The sequence below is a fragment of the Schistocerca piceifrons genome, chromosome 5 (genome assembly GCF_021461385.2).
Source record: "Schistocerca piceifrons isolate TAMUIC-IGC-003096 chromosome 5, iqSchPice1.1, whole genome shotgun sequence".
NCBI lineage: Eukaryota > Metazoa > Arthropoda > Insecta > Orthoptera > Acrididae > Schistocerca > Schistocerca piceifrons.
This window is the reverse complement of record NC_060142.1, coordinates 467,355,234-467,370,652: the sequence shown is the minus strand read 5'-3', so window position 1 is coordinate 467,370,652 and position 15,419 is coordinate 467,355,234.

Genomic DNA, 15,419 nt, shown 5'->3' with positions numbered 1-15,419 from the left:
GTAAGTGATGAACAACTAAAACTCCAAAGGATTTTTAGTCCACTGGCATATTCAATTAACCCACACGCAACCCACAGAAGCAACTCGGCGACTCCAATTAAATCGGCCGGCGTAGCTTATAACGGACTCGAAGGAGCTTGTCCTTCAGACCTCTAGGAAAACCAAATCACCATGGGCAGTGGATCTGCCCTCACGGCTCAACACGCCGTAGCCGCTGGCCCCGCTCCTTCGTTGTCCGAATCGTCCTCTTGCCATCCTGCCTACGTACACAGTCCCACGTGACTCACGCTCACCGCCGATTCCGACACCTCACCATCAGAGCGCACGCACTGCCGTTAAATCCGAGCCGCCAGAGATGGGCAGAAGACAAATAAGCATCGAAGTCGACTCAAAGATCAAAATGACGATCGATGGTAACTGGCGCCAGAAACGCTTCAGCTCGCTATCTTTTTTCCGCTTCGTATACTTTGATTTATTGCGTGGATGTGCTGATATCATTTCTGATGCCAAATAAGGGGCGAACTGTAATTTTAATTTAGCTTTCTTCTTTCCTACAGAACGACGTTGTTTGAACTGTGTTGCTCATTTATTTCTGGGTTTGAAATGTGCAATGATTACTTCACCGAGTGTTAACCATAGGAATGTACTGCTGAGGGACGTATTTAAGTAACTATATTATGACCTCTCTTTAACTGTTCACTTTAATTGAAATTGGGAGAAGGGTGGAGCAGGGGGAGTGGGGAAAAGGGTAGTTCACTTTACGACTGGATCAGTACAGTGGATCAACGCATTACTTCGTGTTAACCTTGGTCATTGTACTCGGACTGCTAATAGATATAAAATCTCCACAGTTCCTAAAATTAATATTGGTATGCTTAAACAGAGAGACTTTTCGTTGCAGACCACGAAGATTACTACGCACATCCTCACATAACAAGCATGTGGTTACTACCCTTCATATTTAAATTCAAATTACTTATACTGTTTAAAGATACAGCCAGAAAAAGAATTTGTTCCGGTTACATAAAAGAAATCAAATAACCAAGGGTTACCGTGAGCGCTAATGCGCTGCTTCGTGGACTCGGGTAGGCGCGCCAGCACGGAATCGATTAACGACGAGGACTGGTATGCCTGCCAGCCTGGATGTGGTTTTTAGCCGATTTTCCGCATCCCACTAGGTGAATACTGGGCTGGTCCTCACGTTACGCCTCAGTTACACTACTCGCAACCTTTTGAAAACGTTCGCATGGTTTACACTAGACGCGGACAGCTGGGGTACACTGATTCCATCACGGGGGGTTCGTGCAGCAACAGGAAGGGTATCGGACCACCATCTGACACTACCATTGCCAAATAGTAATAACAAGGCCGACCCAGCGATGAAGCGGCCCAAAGGAAATGATGATGACATAAAATAATTAAACAATACGAAAACGGTTACACTGATGAACTAAATCGCAAGTTATTGTTTGTTGAGAAAATAGAAAATAGGGAACGCTTTTGAATAGCAAACGACAAAGTTACTGAATATTCTTTACACACTCGTCATAACAGAATTATAATCACAACGAACACACGTAGATGGATTAAAAAAAGTAGCTCGATCTTAGAAGGTAACACGAATTTGAAGTTTTTGTACATCATGTATCGACATGGTGCATAGAAGTTCTCACAGCGTCCATTATGAAAGTGTTAATACTGGACTCAGGAATCAATCATCAGCAACCATTGTATGTAGCGTCGTTTTCATTACTGCGCTAATGCACTTTTATTGGAACTAATTCACTCGTTACAGAAACATTCAAACACTGAGAGAGTCCATACAACCTCGAACAATGAGAGTAACTAACTTGAGACGAACTGCCTGTTCATGTTTGTGCTCGTAATGCTAGCGAAGTGTTACTAATGTGTTACGAATGTTGCCCAGACTGTCTCTGGATATTGCTCTGCCTCGCAAAGCTTCAAACAGGACAGGCCTAGTAGAACGAGTACAGCCGATATACTAAACAACTCGTTCTTCACCGATAAGTTTATCAAGAGCATTTGTTTATGCTTCCAATCATGTTTTCTGAAGGTCCGTCGGTCAAGCTCATCAACGTTTTGCTTGGAGGAACTTGTCTCCCGTGATAATAGCTGTCGTTTTAGTTGGCTCCGTTTTCAAAGAAACAAGGAAAAGTCACATGAAGTACTAGCTGGATTTCTCTGTTGTCTTTCAAACCTAGTTCATCTAAGTAGTTAATGTTAAGCTTTGACTGGCGTTTTGGAACGCAGCGTGACAAAAGGACAACATTTCTACAGCAATTTTAAACAAGCGTCACACTGCTCTCCATCTTAATGAAAATGCCAGTGCCATACATTTCAGCACTTCACTTGTGGACGTAGTAGTCTGCAGTCTGAAGACTGGTTTGATGCATGTCTGAACGCTAGAGTATCATGTGAAAGCATCATCTCTGTATATCAACTAAAGCTTGTATCTATTTGAACGAGCTCTTGCCTCATACTACACTTATTAGCTCTCATACTTCGTTCCATTAACCATTAACTTTTCATTGAGTCCATAAAATGTGTGCCAGTATTTTCTCTCTTCTTTTAGTCACTCTGTGCCAGAGTGCACTATCACACTCATTCTGAAGTGCCGGCCGGTGTGGCCGAGCGGTTCTAGGCGCTTCAGTCTGGAACCGCGCGACCGCTACGGTCGCAGGTTCGAATCCTGCCTCGGGCATGGATGTGTGTGATGTCCTTAGGTTAGTTAGGTTCAATTGGTTCTAAGTTCTAGGGGACTGATGACCTCAGATGTTAAGTACCGTAGTGCTCAGAGCCATTTGAACCCTTTTGAACCATTCTGAAGTAATCACAAGGAAAGAGACTGACAGTGTAAGATATATCGGTCAAACTTCGTCTCAAGGACTCTCAACAACTTGAACGAAGTATTTTTGGTCTACTCTTCACAGTCCTCAAAGGTCACATCAAGCGCAACATAACTTGTAAAAACATAAAGTACGTGATGAACAGAGACTACAATTCCACAATTTACGGTGAAATTCATGAACTTTCCGATAAGCTGTGGGTTCACTTCAACAAAGAAGCGGATATGAACGCCTAACATCATAACGTATAATATGAATAAGAAACGCACCGACTCTTTGGCTGACTACTGAATTACGTAAAATGCTAAAGAACTGGGATGCTCCTCACAAATATTTCTAATCAAATCCGAAGTCTGAGAGCTACGAATGACGCAGAAACATGCAAAAAAAGTGGAAAACGATACTTCATAATGCCGAAATCAGGTAAGCTCTTTCCGCTGCGTGCGGTGATACAAAACCGCATGACTTTGTGGAAAAATTACAGTAGTAGGAACTACTTTTCAGGTGTCGCCTGCCGAATTGAATGAATTTTATTAAGCGTCAGTCAGTTTTAATGCTGCAAAGATTTGTTTCTTGTGCGAGCCCCATGCCTACAGGTATTTCCCTGCCACTTTATACTAAAAACACGGTGCAGTAAATACAAGGAAGACAATAAGGGAAGTCTCTTCTGTAGAGATAGACAACGACGGTAATGCGTAAAGTTTACAAAAAAATTTGAAATTAGTTTAGTACCATTGTCGACTGACATACTGTTCTTACCTCTCGTGACTGGGATATACTGAATTAAAATCAAGGGTAGTCGTGCCCCTAAGAACGAAATCTTGCAAGAACTATGTGATTACGGCCAATCTGTATCCTACCCCCTGTATTCAGAGCCATAGAATATGTTGTTGACGTACGCGCCGGGCGCTGTGGCCGAGCGGTTCTCGATGACTTTCCGTCATCGAACTGTGACCTCTCTGACACGAAATCACAAATCCAGTCACATAACTGAGATGATGTTCCATAAGAACGCAATTTCACTACAAGCCGCTTTTGTGATACAGTGTCAAAATCCTTCCTGAAATCCAGAAATACGGAATCTATCTGAAATCCCTTGTCAATAGTACTCAACGCTTCTTGTGAATAAAGAGTTAGTTGTGTTTCACAGGAACGATGTTTTCTAAACCCATGTTGACTGTGTGTCAATAGACCGTTTTCTTCGAGGTAATTCATAATGTTCGAACACAATATATGTTCTAAAATCCTGCTGCATATCGACATTAACGATATGGGCCTGTAATTTAGTGGAATACTCTTACTTGCTTTCTTGAATATTGATGTGATCTGTGCAACTTTCCAGTCTTTGGGTACGGATCTTTCGTCGAGTGAAAGGTTGTATATGATTGTTAAGTGCGGAGCTAATGCATCAGCGTACTCCGAAAGGAACCTAATTGGTATACAGTCTGGATCAGAAGACTTGCTTTTATTAAGTAATTTAAGTTGTTTCACCACTCCGAGGATATTTACTTCTACCTTACTCATGTTGGCAGCTGTTCTCGATTCGAATTCTGGAATATCTCCGTCGTCTTCTTTTGTGGAGGAATTTCGGAAGGCTGTGTTCAGTAATTCTGCTTTGGCAGCACTGTCTTCGATAGTATCTCCATTGCTATCACGCAGAGTAGGTATTGATTGTTTCTTGCCGCTAACATTGTTCGCATACGACCAGAATCTCTTTGGATTTTCTGCCAGGTTTCGAGACAAAGTTTCGTTGTGGAAACTGTTACAGGCATCTCGCACTGAAGTCCGCGCAAAATTTCGAGCTTCTGTAAATGATAGCCAATCTTGGGGATTTTACGTCTTTTTAAATTTGGCATGTTTGTTTCGTTGTTTCTGCAAAAGTGTTCTAACCCGATTTTGTGTACCAAGGACGATCAGCTCCGTCGTTTGTTAATCTATTTGGTATAATCTCTCAATTGCTGCCGATACTATTTCTTTGAATTTAAGTCACATTTAGTCTGCACTTATATTATTAATTTGGAATGAGTGGAGATGGTCTCTCAGGAAGGCGTAAAGTGAATTTTTATCTGCTCATTTGAACAGGAATATTTTTCACTTATTTTTCAAGTACTTGGGGATTACAATATTCAATCTCGCTACGACAATCTTGTGTTCACTAATCCCTGAATTGGTTTTGATGATCGTTATTAACTCTGGATTATTTGTTGCTAGGAGGTCAAGTGTGTTTTCACAACCGTTTACTATTCGCGTGGGCCCATGAACTAACTGCTCGAAATAATTTTCAGAGAATGCGTTTAGCACCATTTCGGACTGTTTTATGCGTGCCTGCGGAATTAAACACGTATTTTCGATAACAATCGAGGGTAAATTAAAGTCACCACCAACCATAATCGTATGAGTCGGGTACGTGTTCGAAATCAAACTCAACTTTTCTTTGAATCTTTCAGCAATTGTATCATCTGAATTGGGAAGTTGGTAAAATGATCCAATTATTATTTTATTCTGGTTGTCAACAATGACCTCTGCCGATATTAACTCATAGGTGTCATCAGTGAATCGTATCACTGATATTATTTCAACTTGAAGATTTGTTCCGTCATTGCCTCTTTGATGCACAGATGGAACAGTAAGGGCAAAATGACTACAGTTCTGTCTTTCTCCCTTTTAAATCCGAACACTTTGTTCTACATCTCTCACTCTTTTTATTTCCTCTTGGTTCTTGTATGTATTCTATATTACCAGCCTTTTCCTTAAGCCTGCGTTTATTTTTATGAGAAATTTGAACACCTTGCACCATTTTAGAATGTCGAAAGCTTTATCCAGGTCGATAAATCCAATGTAAATGACATGATTTTTCTTCAGTCACGCTTCCATTATCAGCAGAATCGTCGGAATTGCCTCTCTGGTGCCTTTACCTTTCTTAAGGCTCGTCTGATCGTCATCTACCACATCCTCAGTGTTCTTTCCCAATCTTCTGTGTATTATTCTGATCTGAAACTTGGATGTATAAACCGTTAAGCCGATTGTGCGAAATAGATGATGTTTTTTCCGAAAGTCAGATGGTGTATCGTCTGACTCAGACGTTCTACGCACCAACGTAAATAGCCGTCTTGTTCTCATTTCGCCCAATGATTTAAGGAATTCTAATGGAATGATGTCCATCCCTTCTGCCTTATTCTATCTTTAGTCTTCCAAAGTTCTTTAAAATTCTGATTCTAATACTGGATCCCCCATCTTTTCTATATCGACTCCTATTACTTCTCCTGTCACATCATCGGAGAACTCTTCACCCTCACATAGGCCTTCGGTGTACTTCTTTCACGTATTCGCTCTCTCCTCTGCATTAACAGTGGGATCCCCTTTGCACACCTGATGTTACAGCCCTTGCTTTTAGTTTCAGTGAAGGCTGTTCTGAATTTCCTATAAGCTGAATCAGTTCACGCGATAATCATTTAGTTTTCGATTTCTTCACATTTTTCGTAAAGCCATTTCGCCTTAGCTAGCCCGCACTTCCTATTTGTTTCATTCCTAATGATTTGTATTTCTTTATTACAGAATTTCCTTTAGCATTTTTGTACTTCCTTCTTTTATCAATCAACTGAAGGATTTCGTTTGTTACCCATGGTTTTGTGCTGTTACTTTCTTGGTACCGACGATTTTCTTTCCAATTTCTGTGATTGCGCTTTTTAGAGATGTCCATTCCTCTTCAACTGAACTGTGCACAGAGTTATTCCTTATCGCAGTATCTACAGCTTCAGAGAACTTCAGGTGTACATGTTCATTCCCCTGTACTTCTGTATCCCACTTCATTGCTCATTGATTTTTCCTGACTAGTCTCAGCCGACGCTTCATCATTACTAAATTGTTATCTTAGTCTATATACGTTCCTGATTTCGAATCTCTGCCTAACCATGATATAATGTAACTGAAATCATCCTATATCTCCCGACCATTTCCATGTATACCTTCTCCACTTGTGACTCTTGAATACAGTGTTCATTATTACTGCCTGATATTTGTTGTGGAGCTCAATTAGTCTTTCTCTTCTTTCATTTCCAGTACCAAGGCCATATTTTCCCGTAACCCTATCTTCTTCTCCTACACCTACAACAGCATTCCTGTCTCCTGCGTCTATTAGATTTTCATCTCCCTTTACAACCTGAAATGTTCGTTCAGTATCCTGCTGTTGGTTTGCTGTCGTTTCTGACGAGAACCACTCTAATAGCCTTATCACTGAGCTGTTCACAGTAACGTTTCCTACAATAGTATAAACAAGCAGTAAATAAAATTTCGTTACGTGCAATTCTTACAAATGTTGGAGTTTTGATGGCCAATAGTGTACATTCATTTTCAGTACAGGCGCCTCTTCAAGGCTGGTAAATCTACCACTAAAGAACACTATGTCGACGCTCTTCATTTTGTGATCTTTAGCAATATCAATATTCTCATACTCAGTTCGTGGTGTTGTTACTCGTTTGTGAAGCAAGCAGTGAAAATTCGTCTGGAAAATAGAGAAGGACATAATTAATTGGAATAGTGGTTTTAGTCTCAACAGATCTTTAAATAAGTTCCTTGTAGATGTTAAGGGGAGCCGGAGGTGCCTATGCTGCCCATGTTAAAATCACGAAGTTTGAGGAACATTTATGAATAAACTACCAAATAGAAAAATTTGAATTTTTTTACATATAGAGTGGTTTAGTATTGCAGTTATGACAGAGGGATTTTCGAGTATCTTTTCTAATTTCCTTCCAATTATTTTTTTTATTAATGACCCAATTTTTTTACAAATAATTGCTTTATAATTAAACTGAAATGAAACTACTGAACATATTGGCAAATGGCTGTGTTACAATGTAAATTTGACCACTACGAGTGCTGTATAAAAATTTCATCTCTCTAACGTGAGTGGATTTTGAGAAAATGTTCCTTATATTCGAAAAATTCTAATTTACGGGAAATGGCTATCAAAGTTTCTCAATACATTCCTGCACTATAGGATGGATTATCAGGGTCTTCTTCTTCATCCTCCAAAAGCTTCCTCTTCTGTCTTCTTTTCTGGCCTGTTGTTCCATCATACTTCATATGTCTTTCTCTTCTTTCTGCTCCTCTTGTCCTTTCTTTGTCAATATTTCTTAGTGCTCGTACAGTGTTCACCCCAGCTGTAAATCCTAATGCCTTCAGAACTTTACACTTCACACTGTTCCCTTGGTTGTAGGCTGCTATTGCATCCTAAATGCCAAAGTGCAGTGTTTTTATGCTTACAAACACCCTTTTAGGAATCAATTTCCAAATCAAATTGTTTACGCTCTCATTAGGATTCTGCATCTTTCTGTGTAGACATTTGTGTAACAATTCTGGCTGCGCTAAGTCATGAAAAATTGGTTTTATTGCATTTATCACAGCTGCTGGCAAACCATGTTTGTGATCATAGTCCTTTTTTGCATTATATTTGCACCAGGAATCTTTTGGGCACAGGCTGTGTTGAGGGTATTCATCGGAAGAGGCAGTATGAAGGAACAATGCCCACTCTGCTTTTCGCATGTCACTAACATTACTAGTATTTTGCCTTATAGCATACCCATAGTATCTCTGTAGACGTTCAATCACCTCATCAGTAAGCCTGCCTCTCCCTCCTATTGTCTTTCCATCACTGAGCTTACTTGAACCCAAAGTTTGTTTGAGCCTTCGAGGTCGTGCACCCATACGCTTTTGCACATGCCCAATGCATTCCAACTTTTTAACTACAAATTCATTTCCATATAGTTCCAGTTCCTCTATAGTCTTCAAACCTTTGGAGTCACCATCCCCAAGGTAGTATTTGTACCTAATGTTGTATCTGGGAACTGAACGTTCAAAAATTTGTTTCACTCCATCCACTTCCATTGCTCCACTTGATCCACTAAAATTTGCCTCACAGGTTCCATTGTGCTCTCCTTTGATTTTATTTTTGCACCTACAATGTTTTGATAATATTGCAACATCTATCACTTTTGCACTATCACCACAAGTAGCTGTTACAACCCCATTCAGGGATTTATGACCCCTCTTTTGCCAGGAACCATCTAATGCCACTACCAAATCCCCAGAACCACCGTTCATTTCTACAGATTCCTCCACTGCTTCCTTCATGGTTTTCAAAGCCACATCTTCAGCAGAGGATCCTACCAGTTCACAGTAGTACCCAAATTTGCTTGGAGGCGATGGCAAGTTCATAATACCACAAAACAGTTTACCGGCAGCAGACCCTTTTCCAATGGATCGAAGACCATACACAAGTCGAACATTCACATCAAACACTCTAGATCGTCCATTTTCACCAAAGAGACTGGCATGTGAATTGTAGAAAGTCACTTGATACTTGCAACATGCACAGATTATCTTCATCTCACAAGCTAAACCAAAGTGCTTTGTTATCTCTAGTCCCACTCCGACACTTGAACACATTTTGCACAGAACACTTTCTTTCAGCGCAGAAGATAATAATCCAATTAATATCATCACTGTCACTAACATATTCACGAAATCTGTCACTTCCACCAGTCAACTTCTTGCTAGAAGATGTCACAGGGCTATGACCGGCCATGTGTTGCTTAGCAGAAGAACGCACTGTTTCAGTAATTGTAGTATCGCAACTTGGTATTAGTGTTAATTTTATTTTCCCTACGTTCTTCCTCTTCTTATACACATGGTTACTAAAACGTGGCATCGTAACCAGAACAACGCTTTACACAAGAAGTATAATACTACCAACAACAGGCGCAACACTGAACTAATTCGAAACGGTAAACAGCAAAGAGTCGATGTTCCGCGCTCTTAGCGCTTCATTTGTCACAGATAACACTGTAGCCAACCCTTGCACACTCGTTGTATGCGTAACATAAGGCGCTGTATGCGTAACAGGCCGAGAAAATCCCAAACAGTTCGCCAGGAAGTCACGAGAGGATGTTAGATGCATTCAGCGGCCGCCCATTTCCTCTGCAGGCGTGAGGGAAAATGGTAATAACTCCACTTCTAGAGCGAGTGGAACAATAATTCAAAGTTTACATTAAAGAGGAATGTTCCAATTAATTTTCGGTAGCAAAAAAAAAAGTCGTAATTTTTTGGATTTGACCACCTCCGGCTCCCCTTACCCTCAAATACACAACCGCTTCCTTTGACGTTTCTAAATACTACCATAGGTCTCGTTCTGTAACCACGGCTAGTTACAAGAGGCACAAGAATTATTTTTCGCCCAGGAAATATCTCTGAGCTTTTAATAAGTGTGAGCACATCCCGAAAGATTAATTAAATGTATGCAAGTGTTCCTCCTGTTAGTTGGGCCACCTAGCAAGTGGCTCATTCAGCTGCAGGACAGTAAAAAGACGGCGTGGCCCTAGTTGTGCATTCATCCAGTTACAAATTCTGGAAACAGAAGATACTCTAAGTGGCCGTCTCGAAATACTGACTTCGTTCCTCTTGGATGAGTGTCAAGTGTATTTAATAGTGAGGAACGTTGCTCAATTGTTTGACTAGAACAGATTCTTTACTGTCAAAGAGTACTTTCTCTTTTTACAAAGATATCACTAGAAACACAGTCACCACAGATCATTCAATGACGGCAATCATTCTACATCTACATCTACATCTATGTGATTACTCTGCTATTCACAATAATGTGCCTGGCGGAGGATTCATTGAACCTCCTTCATTCTGTCTCTCTACCGTTCCACTCCCGAACGATGCGCGGGAGAAACTAGCACTCAAATTTTTCTATGTGAGCCCTGATTTCGGTTATTTTATCGTGATGATCATTTCTCTCTCTGTAGGTGGGTGCCAACAGAATGTCTTAGCAATCGGAGGAGAAAACTGGTGATTTAAATTTCATGAGAAAGTATCGTCGCAACGAAAAACGCCTTTGTTTTAATGATTGCCACTCCAATTCACGTATCATGTCTGTGGCACTATCTCTCCTCTTTCGGGATAGTACAAAACGAGCTGCCCTTCTTTGAACATTTTCGATATTATCCACGAGTCCCACCTGATGCCGATCCCACACCGCACAGCAATACTCCAGAATAGGGAGGGCAAGCGTGGTGTCAGCAGTCCCTTTAGTAGACCTGTTGCACCTTCTAAGTGTTCTGCCAATGAATCGCAGTCTTTGGTTTGTTCTACCCACAATATTATCTATGTGATCATTCCAATTAAGGTTATTTGTAATTGTAATCCGTAAGTATTTAGTTGAATTTACAGCCTTCAAATTTGTGTGACTTTGTGGGTAATCGAAATTTAGCAGATTTGTTTTCGTATTCATGTGAGTAATTCACACTGCCCTTTATTCAGGGTCAATTGCAGCTTTTTGCACCGTACAGATATCTTATCTAAATCATTTTGCAGTTCGCTTGATCGTTTGATGACCTTACAAGACGGTAAATGACAACATCATCCGCAAATAATCTAAGCTGACTATCCAGATTGTCTCCTATGTCGTTAATATAGATCAGGAACAATAGAGGGCCTATAACACTTCCTTCGGGAACGCCGGATATTACTTCTGTATTACCCGATGACTTTCCCTCTACTACTACGAGATGTGACCTTTTTGACAGGAGATAACGAATCCAGTCGCACAACGGAGGCGATATTCCATAGGCACGCAGTTTGGTTAGAAGACGCTTGTGAGGAACGGTGTCGAAAGCCTTCTGCAAATCTAGAAATATAGAATCAATTTGACATCCCCTGTCGATAGTACTCATAATTTCATGAGTGTAAAGAGCTAGTTGTGTTTCAGGAGAACGATATTTTCTGATTCCGTGCTTACTATGTGTCAATAAATTGTTTTATTTGAGGTACTTGATAATGTTCCAACATAGTATATGTTCCAAAACCCTACTGCAAATCGACGTTAGTGATATGGGCCTGTAATTCAGCGGATTGCTTCTGGTTCAAATGGCTCTGAGCACTATGCGACTTAACTTCTGAGGTCATCAGTCGCCCAGAACTTAGAACTAATTAAACCTAACTATCCTAAGGACATCACACACACCCATGCCCGAGGCAGGATTCGAACCTGCGACCATAGCGGTCGCTCGGCTCCAGACTGTAGCGCCTAGAACCGCACGGTCACTCCGGCCGGCGGATTGCTTTTTGGGTATTGGTGTGACTTGATTAATTTTCCGGTCTATTCTGCTTGAATAGCTCCACTTAAGATACTAGTTGCGTACTTGGCAATCTATGACCGATGTGTGTAGACTGATGGGATGTTGGTATCGAAAGTGTAACGTATGATTTGCGTCGTTTCTTCGATAATGATGCAATGACCGTTACATGAGTCGTTTTCCTCGTTTGTATTTACTACCAGAATTGCAGTTAATCGGAAAGATTTTCAGTGACATAGTAAAATCTGAAATCAAGATTTCAGCTCTTCAGAGAATGCTGTACAATACAAGCAGTAAAGTAATGAAAGTTGCAGGAATGTGTAAACAATGAATTCCACTCTCGAGTTCACTTTTCTCATTCTCAGTAACACATCTAAGATGCGGACGGGAATGTTAATACGTATAGCACAAAAAAGAATCTAGAGGACATTCTGTTGCCAGTGGCGCTATTAGTACTAGTGCGAGGATCTAAAATCTGTGCAGATGATTTCTGTCACAAAAGACCATAAAGAACAATGTGTTAATCCTACGTTGGAAATAAATAGAACGAACCACTAGAGACGTATCATCAAGGAAATTTGTTTCAAACGACTAATTTTGGCGCAACACCTATGCCATCCTCAGCTCCTTCATAAACGAAGAGAGTACCTTTATTGCACTTCACGACTCTTTTGGTTTGTAATGGACTTGAAGATGGCGTAAGTGTTGCGCCTATACTTGCTGTTTAAAACAAATTTCATTTGTGATACGGCTTTTGTGGTACTTTTTCTTTACGTCATCAGCCGCAATCCCCGTCTGCGGGAAAGATGAACTATCACAATTTGTGAGATGTTCGAACCCAACTTGGAGAGCTATAGTACGTTAATAACAGATAACTGACTTAAGTACAGCAAAGTGCTATCAATAAAATAAAAAGATATCGTGGGCAAACATTTGAAATGTAGTGTACTTTGTGGACAGTTTTGTAGCACCTAAACTGGGCATGGTTCTGTTGTGATTCTCTGTTCCGTCAGGTGTTTCAATGTTTGGCCAGCTGGCTCAAAGTAAATCAACATTCTTCAAAATTCATGTGGTGGGAAAGAGATTACGTGGAATAAGAGTAGCTGACAGAGGACTAAAAACTTTAAAATAAAGAAATGCAAAAATAAATGTTCATTTTAAAATAAACAAGGAATCAAAAAATTGGTAAGTACAGCACGATTGAAGGTCACCTACACTTTTCCTTATTCCCCTTTGTTCTGAATTCTGTAGCCTTAATATTTTTCAGTCTCCATCTGTTGGGCGAATAGTCATGCCTACAATTTTGAAAAGTGTAAGTTCCTTATTGATTGATCAGCACTAGAGTAGCCTTGCTACTGAAGGATTCACACAATGGATGTTCGAAGGGTGTTGCCAGGTATCTCAATTTAGGCACTGCCTCAGTTTTCCTGCTGAAAAACCTGCTCCCGATTAGACATTGTTGTGATACGTAAAACTCTAAATTAAACCAAAACCTATTATATTTCACGTTGTATAATTTCTTTATTATGCGAGTATCTAAATTAAGAGACAGTTCTGTAATGATAACTCACATTGACAATTTACGCATGTTCCTAGACATCGTACTATGTATCTTCTCGTGTAGAACCCATGTCTTGCGTCCTGTCGGCACAATACTCCCGACTGTATATAGCAGTGGAAATAAAGGGGTGGGCTTAATCTACATCTATCCGTCACCAACCACGTTACGGATGCATCGCTTTCACTCTCTACTTTGCCAGTTCCAGTTATGAATACGGGATGGAAAGAATGACTGTTGATAAGTCTCTGAATGGACTCTTATCTCTGTAAGTTCTATTTCATTGTCTTTTCACAACGCAATCCATCTCTTGTAGCATCTCGCACTGTGGCTGGATTATTATCTTCGCGACGCTTTCGCGCTTACTAAATGAAACTGGACAAAGAGCGCTGCTTTCCTTTTGATCTCCTGTATTTCTTCTATCAATCCCACTTCGTAAGAGTACCATCTTGAAGAGCAACACCCAAGTATGGTCGAAGCTACACTTTCTGAGCATTCTTCTAGTACATTTTAGTGTGGCATCGACCTTTCCTACTACTAGTTTTATGCGGCTGATCTACTTTAAATACTCCCACAGATGTGATGGATGTTAGTATTTCCAGTGACTGAACGGCACTCGTGTACTCAACAAGTTTTCTTACATTTTTAAGCGCAATACCTTATATTTGTTCACACTGAAGGTCAACTGTTAAGCGTCGATCCTTTGCAATTTTTCCTACAGTTCACAACAATTTTCCACCATTGAGACCTCTTTTATATACAACATCTCCAGTGAACTGCGTAGCTGTCCTTCCAATCATTTATATATATATTGTGAACAGTAAGAGCACTACAACACTCCTTGTACATGGGAAAATAGCTACTTTTACGTCTGAAGATTTATTTACGCTCTATTTCATACGAGCCCTTCAGTTAAATAAGAGATTAGGCTTACATTACACTCATTCGTATTTAGTTGTTTTGGCGGCAACGTATAACTGTGTTACACTCCCTCTACGAGTAATGGGATATTAACATCGGCACATTCTAAGCCTCGGGGATGAGTACAGCGAAATGCTTTTCACACGATAGTGTCTTTTGGAATCCGTGATGGTTGCTAAGAAGTAGATTTTTCAGAAAACTTTTAATGTCTATAAAAGGTAAGGCACAATTTTTTCAGGAACACTGATCCACAGGTCAGATTGGTCTGTAGCAAAAAATATGCAGAAATTTCGTTGCAGAATCTGTAAGGACGAAGTCATATTTACATAGTTTATAGAACTTTCAAGTAGTATAATCCAGATGTTAAAATGGATCAGAATGATGAACATGTAGCTAAATGGAAGCTCGTTAATCTACTTCCATCATTGCTGTAGTAGATGGAAAAGCTTTCATTCAACTAGTTGTTCGTCACTTTTACCCAATTTAACATCTGGATTTTAGTGCCTGAAAGTTCTGTAAACTGTGTAAAAGTATTTTATCTGTGGTTGCTCTTGGTTTATCTGACGTGATTTTTATTGTACCTCTACATCTACTCGACTACTCTGCAGTTCACAATCAGGTTTCATGCAGAGGTTTCATTAAACTATTTCTTTATCTGGAGAAATGTATGATACAAACACTGTCGTCTTACAGTACACTTGCTCACCATCGGTTTCGATCACGGACCATCTTCATAGTGGAACACTATCTATTGCGAGAACTTCACACGGCATACATTCTATTTGACAAGGAAAGTGTAGGCCATTGTTGGCTTGAAAACGTAAGAAAAATAATACCTAACGCCGTAATACAGGCTTAACCGAGCAGAAAACAACGTTGCACACATGAAAACATGTAAGAGTTGTAAGTGCACAGCACCATTGCCTAGACACGACGAGA